The sequence below is a fragment of the Pinus tabuliformis genome, chromosome 1_2 (assembly GCF_031772625.1).
Source record: "Pinus tabuliformis cultivar Carrire ecotype Pingquan chromosome 1_2, CPIR1, whole genome shotgun sequence".
Taxonomy (NCBI): domain Eukaryota; kingdom Viridiplantae; phylum Streptophyta; class Pinopsida; order Pinales; family Pinaceae; genus Pinus; species Pinus tabuliformis.
In genome coordinates this window covers 1,008,834,110-1,008,851,044 of record NC_142298.1, presented here as the reverse complement: position 1 = coordinate 1,008,851,044, position 16,935 = coordinate 1,008,834,110, and the positions used below count along the sequence as shown (strand labels likewise).

The 16,935-nt window shown below is 35.5% G+C and overlaps 1 pseudogene; it reads right to left on the bottom strand.

Annotated features, from left to right (window-relative positions):
* Nucleotides 1–4,675: 4,675 nt before the first annotated feature.
* LOC149209511 (isoeugenol synthase 1-like) lies at nt 4,676–7,523 on the bottom strand (annotated as a pseudogene).
* Nucleotides 7,524–16,935: the final 9,412 nt, after the last annotated feature.

Here is a 16,935-nt window from a genome sequence, read left to right as displayed (position 1 = left end):
ACGAGCTGGAAAACTTGGTGTGGACACATCATTCAAGGTACAATGTATTGGATTTTGAAAAGCCATGGGATTCCAAAAATATAACCATAGCCGATAAATTGAAATATAACTAAGCTATGGATCCCTTTTAGAGAATTCAACCTTATGTTAGTGATATAAGGTTCAAGTGTAGGAAAATCAAAGTGAACATATGACATTGAATCAACAATTTTATTCTGTAATGTCAAATCAAATTCAACAAGGTGTGATTCACAATCCTTAGCAATCAGGGCTTATGTATCCATATTCCCTAAAGTAAACATTGCCATTAAGTTATATTAATTCCTTACGAAGTAAAGTGGGCAGACCAATATGAGGGAGTTGTTATCACATAACACTACATTTAAAAATAATCAAATAGTATGACTTACATAGCAAAATAAAATTTGTAATGGAAAAAAAAAATTAACATGGACCATCAATAAATTACTTCAATTTACATCATAATTTTCCATTATTATAGAAAAAAACAAAGTAATTGAAAGTAAAAAAAATGATTTCTTATGATAAAAATACAATAAAAATAATGCAATAAAGATACAATTTCTTATGGAAAAATAATACTTAATATGTAATTTCTTCAATTACTTAATATGGAGTTCATAAATGGTATGTAAACATAACATTAGTGATATTACATGATGCTTAATTTCTTTTACTTGCATTTGATATATAATATTTAAAACATAAAAAATGGTGTAGTGTTAGTCATATTAAATAACATAATTTTGTGTTAGTAGAGAAAATAAAATAACTTAATAAAAACAAAATCTTATATTTTTACTTTCCATTGTGAATTTAATGTGTAATTTATTCCATTATTAATAAGCATGAATATGTGATATTTCAAAAACATTAATAACTAATATATATAAATTTGTTATTGCTAAAATATTTTATTCGCATGTTGTTAAAAACTAGAATAGGTCCATCTAAAAAACTAGAATAGATCCATCTTAACTCCAAATCTATTAAGAGTCTAGAGGACTCAAATCTCTAGAAGTGTCTTTTCACCCTTGGTAAACTAGAATAGGTCCATTTTAAAAACTAGAATAGATCCATCTTAACTCCAAATCTATTAAGAGTCTAGAGGACTCAAATCTCTAGAAGTGCCTTTTCACCCTTGGTAGATTCGGAGTTAAAGTCTAGAGGACTCAAATCTCTAGAAATGTCTTTTCACCTTTGGTAAATACGGAGTTAAAAATTGATATACACTTGTGATAATTATTGAAATTTACTTAATTTAAATTTCATAAACCTATTTTATTATATCTATTTAAACTAATTTAAAATATTGATGTTAAACTTTATTATATATTGTATTGTATTTATATTAAACTTTATTATATATTTTAAATACAATATTTTGATATTTAATAATGTAATTAATAAATTTGTTAATGTATACTAAAAATAATATATTATGATTTCAAAACCTACAAATTTTAAATAATTATATGGAAGGCGTACTATAAGGGCGTGTTCACCCACCAACCTTCATCCTCTATCCAAACCCTATCGTAAAAGGGAATGTGTTCGCAGTTTTTCTGTCACCACACTATCAACACGTGAACGTCTTTAAGGACAATGATATGAGGTTCGCCAATTGGATGGATGCACAATGACAATCAAAGAGAATAAATGTGTTACTTTACACCAGCTTCACCTCAAAACCACAAAGAAATGTCACTCATCTCTTTCACCGTGGTTTCAAGGATTACCAACGCAGACTTGTTTGCAAAGAAAACTTCAAGAAGTTGAGGCTGAAGCCTCTTTTGAACATTCATGCTAAAGGGAAGTTTGATGGCCTGCACACTCAAAAGGTCCATGGCTCTTATCCAACATCTCTAGACTTCAAAGGATGTGCATTTAGAAGTTGAATCCCTATAAATGAGTTTCTTAAACTAAAGAGTTGTGGATAGATGAAGCGTTGTGTAGAGGTGAAGCATACATAGCTACTAACAATTGCACATGGAGCTAGTGACAATTGCATCCATTCTTAATCACTCGTTGAAATCATAGAAGTCCTCAATTTGTTTAAACTCGGGATGTGTGTATTTAACTCAAGGTGGACACCCGGGGTGAAGCAAATGGCTTCACACACTAGACGAACTAAAACCATGGTTCTCTCTCTAGCCATCTCCACCCATGCATGCAAAATATGACCAACTTCCTAACCCATCACACAACAGGGAATATTTCAATGCAAGTATGTAAATATTATATAAAACAAATGAAAATAAAAAAATTAGTGTGTTGGTCAAATATAGCATAGATTCATCTTAACTCCATATCTACCAAGAGTAGAGAGGAATCAAATCTTTGGAGGTGCAAATATTTTCTCAACTGTTGCACTCAAAATGAAATTTGATCCTTTTGGACACTTGCTAGTTCTCGAGTTAAGATCGATCTATACTAGTGATAATTATTAAAATTTACTTAATCTAAATTTCATAAACATATTTTCTTATATCTATTTAAACTAATTTAAAATACCTATGTTCTATTTTATTATATATTTTAAATGTAATATTTTGATATGTAATAATTTAATTATTAAATTTATTGATATATAGTAAAAATAATTTGTGTGTGAGATTCAATTAGTGAACCGAACACCCAATACTTGTACCACGTACCTTAATATGCAATACTTGTACCAGGTACCCAATACTTGAGGTAGATCCACCCAATATTTGTGGGTAGGTCAAAACACCCAATACTTGTCCCAGGTACCATAACACCCAATACTTGTACCAGTTACCCTAAATTTAAATGTAATATTTTGATATTTAATTATTTGATTATCCAAGCATGCTAATAATACCATACCGGTCTACTTTGGTTGTTCGACATGTTACCTGCAATACAAAAAAAAAAAAAAGGAATAAGCTTAATTTATTTATGATAACATGGTAAACTAAATTTATTTACGATAACCTGGGAAACTAAACTATAGTTATATGAAGACAGACGCAAGACCCACAACCTAAAAGCAAGTGGTTGTTGTTTTCCAACTCGTTACTTGAAGGCTTGAAGTAAAAGCAAGTGGTCATTGTTTTCCAACTCGTCACTTGAAGGCTTGAAGTAACTATTCTTGATTTTTTGATAGACGCCAGACCTACGACCTAAAAGCAAGTGGTAGTTTTTTTCCAACGCGTCACTTGAAGTCTATTCTTGATTTTTTTTACCAGCTTGTAGCTGGATGTACTAGTGGGAAGATCCGTATGGAGCTTTGGATGATAGTGTTTTATCAATTATATATATATATATAAAATAGGTTTTAAATTATAAAATAATTAATTTTTGAATAAATTAAGGTTGGATTTTAGATTTTTGTAATTTATATTGTAATTGAGAATATTTTTCGGATTAATCACGTTATTAAAATTTGGTCGATTTAATCAACTAATGTGGTTCATTCTTATGACAAATATTTGAGGATGAACCATATTAATTGGTTCATGAGGACAAAAGTTGTGAAGAATCCGAAGACATTCATATCTATAAATTAAAATTACAAAATAAATTACAAATTGCTATTTATAAATTAATATAGATTATATAAAATAAAATAAAATAAAATATAAGAGAGATTGAAAGAAAGAAAAGATGTTATTTTTCTATCTTGCAATGTTATTATTATTTTTAGAGTTAATTTATTTAATATGATTTAATTAATTGTGTAGTATTTTAATTTAAAATGTAAATGTGAATTAACTAATTTATAAATTAAGATAAATTACAAATTAATATTATTTATATCACTGTGTGTATATTTAGTGTATTTTAGCAATCAGATTATTGTATGGGGGTTGATTTCTTGTTTCACAAATAAGGAGGTCTCACATACCAATTTTATGTATTTGGTTGTTAAAAGACACTTTCAAAAAAAATGTATCAACAAGTAAGCCAAAAACTCAAGTTTTCATCTAATTAAAAATTTATAAATGTGCAATAAGGATTTAATATATTATTATTATTATTATTATTATGTGGTCAATAAAAGTGTAGATATATACTCTTACCACATTTTTGTGTATCTTAGATTGTTAATCAATTACTTCCCATTATAATTCTAAAAAGCCTTTGCATAAAAAAAAGATAGGTATAAGATGTAAATGTAGGAGTAAAATTGTAAATGTGTAAACATCTCAATTTATTAGTTCATCCCAAATTATTATTGGATTCTATTTGCCTATTAGGCACTATTAATTTAGCGTTGACTAATATAAATTATAAATTTTTGTGCAATTTTTTTAGAAAAAAAAATCTAACTTAAATGGTAAGCCCTAAAATAACCTACAACACTTATTTTAGATGAAATACTAATTTTACATTCAATACATATAATAAAATTAGCCATCATCAAAATTTAACTTCTTAAATATTCCCTCCCCTACTTTTAAAATATGCAACATTTATTTTTAAATAAAATATTAATTTTACATCTAACTATAATTAAAAATAAAATAAATGGATTAAGAAAATTTAACATTTCAGATATTTTCTTCCCTACATTTCAGATATTTTCTTCCCTACTTGTAAGCGCACACCCCAAACATCATTTGACCCAAACATCATTTGAGTAAAGTTATCGAATTAAAACCAAATTATTTATAAGCAATCACATTGTCTAATCAATGACTAAATTATGAAATACTCTGCGAAGGGCTCTTCCAGTTTTCCTCTCCCACAGTGAGACTAGCTCACTCTGGCTGATTATTCATGGTTCTGGAATCACTTGCCACTCTGATCGTGAAAGCTGCAATGTCATCTTCTAGATTGAAAACAGCTGCACCACATAAAAACACTGTCAGTTTTAATTTGTCTGCTATGGACTGATATAATCAGACCGTAGTGTGACGTCTGTCCAGGTATAGTTTTGGTTTGAAAAGAGTAAAGAAGAAGTCAAGCCACTGAAACGTTTGTTAAACTACAGTAAACTTTACATATAATATAATACTTATAAACTATCAAATTGTAAACTGGAATATTTGATTACACTAGATCCATCTCAGCCATAAAGTCATCAAGCCGCAAGAGGCAACTTAAAATTTTCTAGGTTAAGTTGGTGAGATAGGTTAAACAAGTAATTTTTAGGTAATTCTTATTTTATTAAAATATGGAGGCTTGGTTTACAAATAGGTGAAATAGGGGTAAAAAATAGAAAACGTGAAAATCGAAGAACTATCGGGAGAAGATTGTTATGGATACATTAATCTAATAGGAAACGTGGAAATTGAAGAATTATCGGTAGAATATTGTTCTAGAACACATTAATCTAATAAGTTTGGCTAGTATATCCATTCCAAATTTTCCTTCTTCCCTTTTTATTTATTTATATATATATATATATATTTATTTATTTATTTATATGGCATTATCTACCTTGGATAGCTTATACCCAGTATGTATTCTCTCTACCTTTTTCTTTAACACAAATGGTTGAAAGATGTTTTTTTTTAACCATATGGTGAATCGGTAACTGCTAGTCGTAATTTATGGGAGACCCAGGATCAATCTTTGTAGCTGCCACTATAATACCAAGAGTACATCCAACTACCTGCAAGTCGATATACTAAGATCCTATGGTTTAGCAAAGTGTGAGACTCTCAATCCTCGTCCTAATTTATGGGAGACCCTGGATCAGTCCTCGTAACTGCCACTATAACACAAGAGTATGGGAGACCCAGGATCAATCCTCGTCCTTATCTATGGGAGACCCAGGATCAATCCTCGTCCTTATCTATGGGAGACCCAGGATCAATCCTCGTAGCTGCCACTATAACACCAAGAGTACATCCAACTACCTGCAAGTCAATATACTAAGATCCTATGGTTTTAGCAAAGCATGAGACTCTCAATCCTCGTCCTAATCTATGGGAGACCTAGGATCAATCCTCGTAACTGCCACTATAACATAAGAGTACATCGAACTACCTGCAAGTCAATAGACTAAGATCCTATGGTTTTAGCAAAGTGTGAGACTCTCAGTCCTCGTCCTAATCTATGGGAGACCCAGGATCAATCCTCGTAACTGCCACTATAACACAAGAGTACATCCAACTACCTGCAAGTTGATATACTAAGATCCTATGGTTTTAGCAAAGCCTGAGACTCACTACCTGCAAGTCGATATACTAAGATCCTATGGTTTTAGCAAAGCATGAGACTCTCGTGCCGCTATAACACAAGAGTACATCCAACTACATATAAGTCGATATACTAAGATCATATGGTTTTAGCAAAGCGTGATACTCACTACCTGCAAGTCGATATACTAAGAAGACTCTTGTGCCACGTGCCACCAAGGCAGGGGTGGATCCTATGGTTTTAGCAAAACATGAGATTCTCGTGCCGCGTGCCTCCAAGTTAGGGGTGGGGAATCGTGTCGCTAAGGCGACGGTGGAGAATCTGCTTCTCGAGCATCCACCACAGCAAGCCATTGTACTCAATGAGATTTGAACTACGGTCTCCCAGGCTTCACCCAAGTAGAATTACCATCAAACCACACATCACTGTACACAAATGGTTGAAAGATGTTAATGGTCGTTAAATGAACATTGCAAGGACATACCTTTCGTGATACCATCCCATAGATCACAACTTCCTCTAGCTCTGGTTTTTGACGGGGATGAAGAAAATAATCAACAAAGTAAGCCATAAAAGAATTTCCAGAGATGAAAGAATATGGAATACTCGCGGCTTCAATTGCCCTGCGAATTTTCTTTTTAGTGTCACAGACTTTCTGAAACGGAGGGAGAGTGGCCTCTACTCAGTCAACCTCGTTGCCAAACTCTGACAGTGCAAACCTCTACTTCTGTAAATGAAAGGACAAACCAAAGTACATGAATCAGTATATTGTTGTAAATACGGTACAAATCTCTACTTCCGTAAATGAAAGGACAACCCAAAATACACGAATCAATATATCGCTCTAATATTTAGAGGGCGGCACTATTCAAGGAATATGAAGTGGTGTATATACCTTGATGTTTCCAACTTCTTGAATGGCCCTTATGATATTCAACTGATCCAAATGCTGAGGAATGGAAACTGCAGATATTACTATGTTTACTTGCTTGATTGCATCCACAAGGCTATTGTAATCATATAAAGATCCTTGTTAAATCGCCGCTAGGAAAACTATTAGCATTCTACTGCATCTCATAATAAACAACATGTTAATGCAAATGTGGCAATAATCAAAGAATATTGCATGAACATACAGGGGGCCAAGAAAAACAGTGAATCACTTACTGTAAGAATATGAATGCCATTATCTTTTAATTCTTGAAGCAATTTTTCCTTCGAGGAATCAAGAACTACGGCTATAGCGGGACGAACAAGTAGAAACATTGGATAGCCTTGTGACACACTGACTTTGGCCAAGTATTTTCCGAGATATCCGGTGCCTCCAACTATCAAAACTCTACTCATCATGAAAATTTTATTCACAACCACAACAGATCTCTCTCCCTGATCTTGCAGCTTTGGGCACAAACCAAGCTATAGTGAAAGGCAGAGATGTCTGGAGAGAGGGGTATGGATAAGAAGTCACATATCATGAGTATATGTAGATAAAGATATTCATAGGAAGCTCACCTGTCATGCGTTGGACATGAGCTTGTGAATGGAGTGAGGAACTTTCAAGAGAATTATCCCTATATTTTTGGATAAATGACAATATGGCAAAGCGTTTAAGAGATGAAAAGGCCCTAGCACAACTCTTCTAAGTTCTGGTTTTTTTTCCATATTAGTGATTGTCAATATTGTTGGAACTTGGTAGAAATTTGTTCGAACGTTTGACATATAAATGTATTAGAATATAAATTTGAGTTATAAATGTAATAGAATACAAATCTGAGTTGTGGAGTTTTTAGTAAAATCATATAATGTATATTGTAATGTCCCCGGAAAGCTGTAAATATTTTATTTTACCACAGTAAGAATAAACTGAATAATAATTGTTATTACTTGTTTGAGTAGGATAATATTGTTAATTATTGAAAATGAGAAATGATTTGAGTATTACCAAATCTTGTAACTTCTTGTGGAAGAAAGTTGGAAAAAGGAAATTGCTGGAAAAAAAATCCTAACTACCTCCTCTAACTGTGAAATGCTTCCAAAGAAAAGGAAGTGGGGGGAGGAAAAACCATGCTGAAAGGTCAGGTGGTAAGGGGAGAATTGCTAAGTCTGGTGATGACCAGATAGCATAAGCACTCTGTGCGAGCAACTTGCAGAAGACGGAGATCTTGTGAGCAAGCTTAGGGGGAGATTTGGTCCCAAAAGACAAATCTCACGGACAGGAGGACGACAAGCAACAAAAAACAAAGGTGAACTCTTCCATTGGAGTTCTTTCCTTTGAATCCCAACTCAGGTAAGTGGTACCTCTGGGAATTAATTTGTTGCGCAAATTAAATTATGTGTCTTTTACTGAGATTGGAAAAGATGTGGTTGGAGCTCTTAATGATGAAAGGATACCTGAAATGTTAAAAGTAGGATAATTATTGTACTTATATCTACAGAGAAACAAGAATGGTAGAGTTGGAACCAACTGGTCACCTTTAGTACCAGTAATCTTTTACAGTAGAGTCAATATCTGTTTGGAACTGGAGAACCTCTATATTCGGGGTCATACAAGCTGTGGAATTAAGATCTGTACAAGTATTTTATTGTTCAGTAAATTATTTATAGTAGAATTAATGTTGTAATGAATATGGTAAGCATTCTCTTAGTTGACTGTGTGAATTTTAGAATTACAAATTAGAAATTTAACCAAGATACCATAGAACAGAAAGAAAGATTTGCAAAGAAAAGAAAAATTACAGATAACGCTAGAACCCTTAAGAGGAAAGAAGTTGTTTCCGCAGGTTAGGTAACCCAAGGTTAGGCCCTAGAGAGCCGAAGCATGATGCAATTGAGAAGGGTCAATGTAGCAGGGAGTTATAAGAATATTTACCCTAAAGTCGCTCTAGGCTAGCATACTAAAGGAGCTGGCTGATAAATACATTTAAACTCTATAAGATCTTTTAAACCCTGCACGGAAATGGAACCCTTTAGGGTTAACACCCACATAGTCATCCTCAAACAAGTTAACTATGACTACCAAATGTTTAATCAAAAAAAAAACTATATACATTCTAATTTCGGAAAGGGAAAAATCTAAATTGATTTTAACGCAGAGTTGCATGACTACCAGAAACAATAAAATAAGTGGAACCCTAACTCGTGATTTCCACAACAAGTTTACCCACATCAATATTGTACAGAAACCATGAACAAGAATATCATGTATAATGTACAGGATAGCAAGCTTAAATCATTCACACTTTGAAACAGGAGTTCAAATTACATTTCATATGGAACCAGTACCCCAAACCCCAAATGACTTCGAATTCCAAGAAGTCTGTCAAACTAGATTAACAGGTCTTAACCAAAGAAAATGGAACTCTTTCCCAATAATTTAAATATGGAAAATTTCATCGGCATGGCCATGGCCTCAAGACTCACAGTCGGGTAAGCAAATCCTCGAAGGCATAGAGGAAATGTTCATGCATACAATTCGTAAACTACTATGGGCTTTCGCCTGAAAAACTATAAACAAAACATGGGGCAATAAGATCCTGTTTATCTTCAAATTCGGAAAAGAAACCAGTAAAACTCTTGAGAGCTGAAAATCTAACCCCAAAACAACCAGAGGATTCCTTCTCTGTCGAACAAGTGCCATGTCGAAGATAATTCTTACCCGGAAACCCTCGGGCGTTGGTGACATGCAAGGAAACCACCATACAATAATAGCTTGTAGACACCAGACCCATAGCTATGACTCCTATAGAAAAAGTGCATCGTGAACAAAGTTAGCAACCGAGATAGTATAGCAGGAAAACCATTAATCAATTGTATAAAAAAAAACATATCAAAATGCATCTGCAAGCACACTTACCTGGGATACACTCTATGGAGGGAAAGCCATATCCCTGTTCCTAAAAATCTATCATCCTGAATGAAGCCCTGGATCAAAAGACAGTGCTAGCCCACAAGAGGAGAAGAGAAAACGAAACAGACGCCGAAGAAAGGAAGAGTAAAATGAGGTGAAGCACCCGAGAGCGAGGTTGTACAAATCTCCAAAAATAACTCAGTCGTAGGATCGTGAACCCAGGTCTTCCACCATCGATGCGACAAGGGACCCGAGATGTCTTGCTGTGGAGTGGTAGGTCTGCCTGTGCCACATACCAGGGCAAAGCAGGAATTTATTGCCATAACCAAAATCAACACTACGGTTAAGTTCAACAAATTGTTAACTAGTATGAACTTGACATATTGAATGCATAAGCATTGAGACCGACAACAAGTGGGGTGGTTGCAATTCCCAAAGCACGGGTAATATTAATGAAGCCATTAGGGTAATATTAATGAAGCCATTAAGCGATGGTACTTAAATCTAAAACTGGTAACCCAGAGTAAAAACATAGATCATATCATTTATTCAATTGTACTTACACCTTGAATATTAATGTTATAATACTATGGCATTTGAAACCTTGTTGTATGTATTTCAAAAAAAAATGTTATGTTTATTTTTTTACCATATGTATGTATGACGTGGAGATATGACAAGTGGTATCAGAGGCCAGGTTACCAAACTGTGGCCTCTGGCAAATATACTAAGCGAGAACAATCAGTTATTGTTCTTCTTTTTGTTTTCTACCTATTGTTAACCCACTAACTTGTTAAGAATAGGAAACCAGACGACAACAGATTATGAGGAGAACGAACAATGTTCCGCACAGGAATGTGGCTGGCCCAGGACTTACAACATTCCCTAAGAATAATCCTGAAATATGGGTGCAATTAGGGGAGGAGACCCGCAACACCAATCTTACAATATTAGAGATAGTCTAGGAACTAATGAATGAGATGGCTCGCCTACTGGAGGACAATGCAATATTAACTATGGAATAAGAAAAAATCATGAAAATCATGTTTGATAAGTAGAATCAGTGCCAGCCAAACCCCAAAGTGTCAGAAGAACAAGGCTACCACACGGACTCGGAAGAAACAGAAGGAGGGGAAGAGAATCAAGAGGAAAAGTCGGATAATGCCTCTGAACACCCAACATCAAAAAGGAAATGGATAGAATTACAAGGGGAGTTTCAGAAAATAAAACTGTCACTTTTTGATGGAGAGGTGGAGGAGGCAACCGTAGCTTGGTTGATTAACATGAATAAATATTTCCAATTATATGAATATAATCACAACCTCAAAGCACGACTGGCAATTTTCCAATTGCAAGGAAAGGCCACTTTGTGGTGGGAGGAGGTCAAGATTGTATGAGGGGTAAGTGAACAAAATATAACTTGGGAAAGGTTCCAAAAATATTTCAAGGAAACATATTTGACTAAACAATTTTAAGACGAGAAAGCAAGGGAATTCCATGTTCTGCGGCTTGGACAACAAACAATGGATGAGTTTATCACCTGATTTACCTCTTTACTCCGATATGTACCTTACATCCGGGAGGAAAAGGCTAAGGTACAGCGGTTCGTTAGCAGTTTACACTTGGCGATGAGGGACGAATTGAGTTTGATAACCCAAAAATGATGGATGAGGTTATACGAAAGGCCAGGATATGCTATCAGCAAAGCAAGCAGAAGGGCGAGATTTTGGGAAAGAGGTGGGCTGATAAGAAAGGTAATAAGATTGTTGTGGGCACCAAGGGAAATCATGGCAATGTTAGCAAAGGATTTTCAAAAGGGCAAAACAACAGGAACCTGCATAAAAACCAGCTCAGATTGAAGCCACTCACTGAATCCAGATTCAGTGAGCAATCTAGTAAAATTGATAACGAAGGGACAACGAGACCTCTAGTACAATGCTGGGGTTGTGGAGGGCCACATTACATTAAGAACTATCCTCATCGAAAGGGTATTGAACAAGTTTCACAGATCCATGAAGCATCTACGGTAGGTGACGTGGCCCGGAGTATACCGAAAATTAATGCTGCTCTCAAAGATCATCAAGCAGAATACCAGCCAACTATGGTGGAGTTTGAAGGTAAGATATTTGATCATATTGTATCTATTTTAATTGATCCTGGAGCTACATTAAGCTATGTTAGTCCTAAGGTTGTGGAAAAATGTAAATTACAAACTGTCAAGTTTAAAAACCCTTGGCTAGTATAGCTGGCAACCGAGGCAAAGAGGCGTGTCTTAGCCAAGGTCAATAACTGCCCTTTGAAGATAGCAAGTCAGCCTTTGATGGAAAATTTAAACATACTTTCCCTTGGTTCGTGTGACGTTTTGATAGGCATGGACTAGTTGGAAAGACACTGGTCCATTATAAACTATAAAACAAAAACTATCTGCTACAAAAATGAACCAGGAAAAAAGTAAGAGATGCAAGGTATTCTGAGGCCTGTACAGATTTGGCCAATAATCGCCTCTCAATTGGAAAAGTGTATTAGGAAAAGATGTTAGGTTTATGCCATTCAAGTTGGTTATGCCAACTCAAAAGAAAAGACTTCCACCTTGGAAAGTATTCTAGTGGTTCAGGAATTTGCAAACGTGTTCCCTGAAGAGATACCAAGACTTCCACCCAAAAGAGACATAGACTTCACTATTGAATTGGTGCCAGGAGCAACCCCGGTGTCCCGAGCTCCTTATCGGATGAGCACACCAGAATTAACAGAACTGAAAATGCAATTTCAGGAGCTATTGGATAAAAATTACATCTGCCCCAGTGTGTCGCCCTGGGGAGCCCCCGTGTTGTTCGTCAAAAAGAAGGATGGAACCCTTCGCATGTGCATGGACTATCGTCAATTGAATAAATTGACAATTATGAATAAGTACCCTTTACCCCGTATTGATGAACTTTTTGACCAAGTAAAAGGGGCAACCGTGTTCTCAAAGATTGATTTGCGATCGGGATACCACCAGATCAGAATCAAAGAGGAAGACATAGCCAAAACTGCCTTTAGAACTCGCTATGGACACTACGAGTTCGTGGTATTACCCTTTGGGTTAACCAATGCCCCCACGACCTTTATGTGCTTAATGAACAACATATTTCATCAATATTTAGATAAGTTTGTGTTAATTTTTATTGACGATATACTGATATATTCCTGGAATATTGAGGAACACAAGGAAAGACTGGTATTGCAAACTCTCTGGGAACATCAATTATACGCCAAATATAGCAAGTGTGACTTCTTTAAGGAACAAATTCAGTACTTGGGACACATTATCACTAAAGATGGAATCGATGTGGACCCCGAGAAAATAAGGACCATAATGGAATGGCCAGTGCCGAAGGACGTGGTGGATATAAGATCCTTCATGGGATTAGCAGGTTACTATAGGCGATTTGTGGAAGGATTCTCGAGAGTGGCTTATCCTATCACTTACCTAAAAAAAAAAAAAAAAACTTTTAAATGGACCACAGAATGCCAGAAAATTTTTGAACAGCTCAAGAATCTGCTCACCACCATGCCTATATTAAGCATAGCAGCTCTAGAAAAGGACTATGTGGTGTGCACAGATGCGAGTAAGGAAGGAGTAGGAGGAGTATTAATGCAAGAAGGTAAGGTTATCGCCTATGAATCCAGGAAATTAAAGGAGCACGAGCATAAATATTCCGCTTACAATTTGGAGCTGGCAGCTGTCATTCACGCTTTAAAGATTTGGCGTCACTATCTGCTGGGAAAAAAATTTATGTTGATGACGAACCATCACAGCTTGACTAGTTACTTCAATCAACCTACCTTAAATGCTAGGCAGGCACGGTGGGTGGATTTCCTAAGCAGATTTGATTTCGAGATTAAACATCTGAAGGGGAAAGAAAACTAGGTAGCTGACGCTTTAAGTTGAAAGGTCCATTATCTCTACGAAATTGCTTGCAGTGAGGGGCGAACTACTCTCAATGAAATGATTAAAAAGGTAGCAGAGCAAGATCAGAATTATCAGCAAATAGGACAGCAAGTTCAAAATCCAACCAATCACGAATATCGTCAAGGATATGCGATGGATGCCGTTGGCATGCTAAGTTACAAAAAAGAGGCTATATGTACCCAACCAAAGTAATATTAAAAGTTTGATTTTAGATGAATTTCATAAGAGTCCCTATGCAAGACACCCAGAATACCAAAAGCTGATTACAACACTCCGGAAGGAGTACTACTGGTCGGGCATGAAGAAAGAGGTAGCAAAATATTTGACATGTTTCTTGGAATGCCAACAAGTCAAAGTAGAGCATCAGCACTCTGCTAGGTTATTGCATCCGCTACCAATTCCAGAGTGGAAGTGGGAGACCATCTCTATGGATTTCATAACAAGATTACCCAAATCCAAGAGAAACAATGACTCCATCATGGTGATGGTACACAAATTAGTCAAATCAACCCATTTTATACCAGTACAGTCCACTTTCAGAGTGGCACAGATTGCCAATATTTTTATGCAAAACATTTTTAGGCTGCACTGGTTACCAAAAACTATAATTTTTGACCGTGATGTAAAATTTACATCAGTCTTTTGGAGAACTCTGTTTGAGGGATTGGGGACTCAATTAAATTTCAGTACCACTTATCATCCTCAGACCGATGGACAAACAGAATGGGTGAATCAGGTTGTAGAAGATATGCTAAGATCATATGTGATGCAGCAACCATCCAAGTGGGAAGACTATCTCCACTTAGTCGAGTTTGCATACAACAACGGCTATCATACGTCCCTATAGATGAGCCCGTTTGAAGTGTTGTATAGACAAAAATGCCGCACACCCTCAAGTTGGGGGGGACCAGAGTACATGCTGATGTTGGGCCCCGAAATGCTAAAGAGATGGAAGAAATGGTCAAGTAGGAGATCATTGTAATGCTGACCAGAAGAGAAATTTCAGAGAATATCAAGTAGGAGATCATGTGTATGTGAGAATTCAAGCTAAAAGGAGTACATTACAATGGAGTAGGTGCGCCAAGCTGGCACCCTGGTTTTGTGGACCATTTCAAATCTTAGTGAGAGTTGGGTTGGTGGCATACCAGCTCGCCCTACCAAGTCATATTCGGGTCCACAATGTCTTCCATGTGTCAGTATTAAAAAAATATGTTTATGATCCTAAGCACATAGTCAGTTGGCATGACATATAGATAAGAAATTATCTTAGGTAGGCCAATCAATTTTGTTGTTAAAGGAAAAATTGACTTAAGTATTTTGTGTTTTAGGTCGAGCTGGAAGGAGAATTCTTGGTCGAGCCGTTGAATATACTCGATCGGAGAGAAGTAATGCTACGGAAATGAGCCATCACCCAGGTTAAAGTGAAATGGTAGCACTTTGGGTTAGATGAGGCCACCTAGGAAGATGAACAACTCATGAGAGAAGCTTCTACAGGGTTGTTTGTGGCCAGAAAACATTGAGACGATGTTTGATTTCATGAGGGGGAGATGTAATGTCCCTAGAAAGTTGTAAATATTTTATTTTACCACAGTAAGAACAAACTGAATAATTATTGTTATTACTTGTTTGAGTTGAATAATATTGTTAATTATTGAAAATGAGAAATGCTTTGAGTATTAGCAGATCTTGTAACTTCTCATGGAAGGAAGTTGGAAAAAGGCATTTGCCGGAAAAAAAAACCCTAACTACCTCCCCTAACTGTGAAATGCTTCCAAAGAAAAGGAATTGGGGGGAGGAAAAACCGTGATGAAGGGTCAAGCGATAAGAGGAGAATTGCTAACTCTGGTGATGACCAAATAGCATAAACACTGTGTGCGATCAACTTGCAAAAGACTAAGGTCTTGTGAGCAAGCTTGAGGAGAGATTTGGTCCCAAAAGACAAATCTCATGGGCAGGAGAATGACAAGCAACAGAAAACAAAGGTGACCTCTTCCATTGGAGTTCTTTCCTTTGAATCCCAACTCAGGTAAGTGGTACCTCTGGGAATTAACCTATTGTGCAAATTAAATTATGTGTCTTTTACTGAGATTGGAAAAGATGTGGTTGGAGCTCTTAATGTTGAAAAGATACTTGAAATGTTAGCAGTAGGATAATTATTGTACTTATATCTACAGAGAAACAAGAATGGTAGAGTTGGAACCAACTCGTCACCTTAAGTACCAGTATTATTTTATAGTAGAGTCAATATCTGTTTGGAATTGGAGAACCTCTATATTCGGGGTCATACAAGCTATGGAATTAAGATCTGTACAAGTCTTTTATTGTTTGGTAAATTATTTATAGTAGAATTACTATTGTAATGAATCTGGTAAGCATTCTCTTAGTTGATTGTTTGAATTTTAGAATTACAAATTAGAAATTTAACCAAGAGACCATAGAACTGAAAGAAAGATTTGCAAAGAAAAGAAAAATTACAAATAATGCTAGAAACCTTAAGAGGAAAGAAGTTGTTTTCGCAGGTTAGGTAACCCAGGGTTAGGCCCCAGAGAGCCGAAGCATGATGCAATTGAGAAGGGCCGATGTAGCGGGGAGTTATAAGGGTATTTACCCTAAAGTCGCTCTGGGCTAGAATACTAAAGGAGCTAACTTAAATACATTTAAACTCTGTAAGATCTTTTAAACCCTGCGTGGAAATGAAACCCTTTAGGTTTATCATCGACAAAGTCATCCTCGAACAAGTTAACTAAGACTACCAGATATTTAATAAATAAATAAAAGAATTGTAGACATTTTGATTTCACAAAGGGGAAAAGCTAAATTGATTTTAAGAAAGAGTCACATGAATATTGGAAAACAATAAAATAATTGGAACCCTAACTCGTGATTTCCACAACAAGTTTACCCACATCAATACTGTACAGAAACTGTGAACAAGAATATCATGTATAATGTACAGGATAGCCTTAAATCATTCACACTTTGAAACGGGAGTTCAAATTAC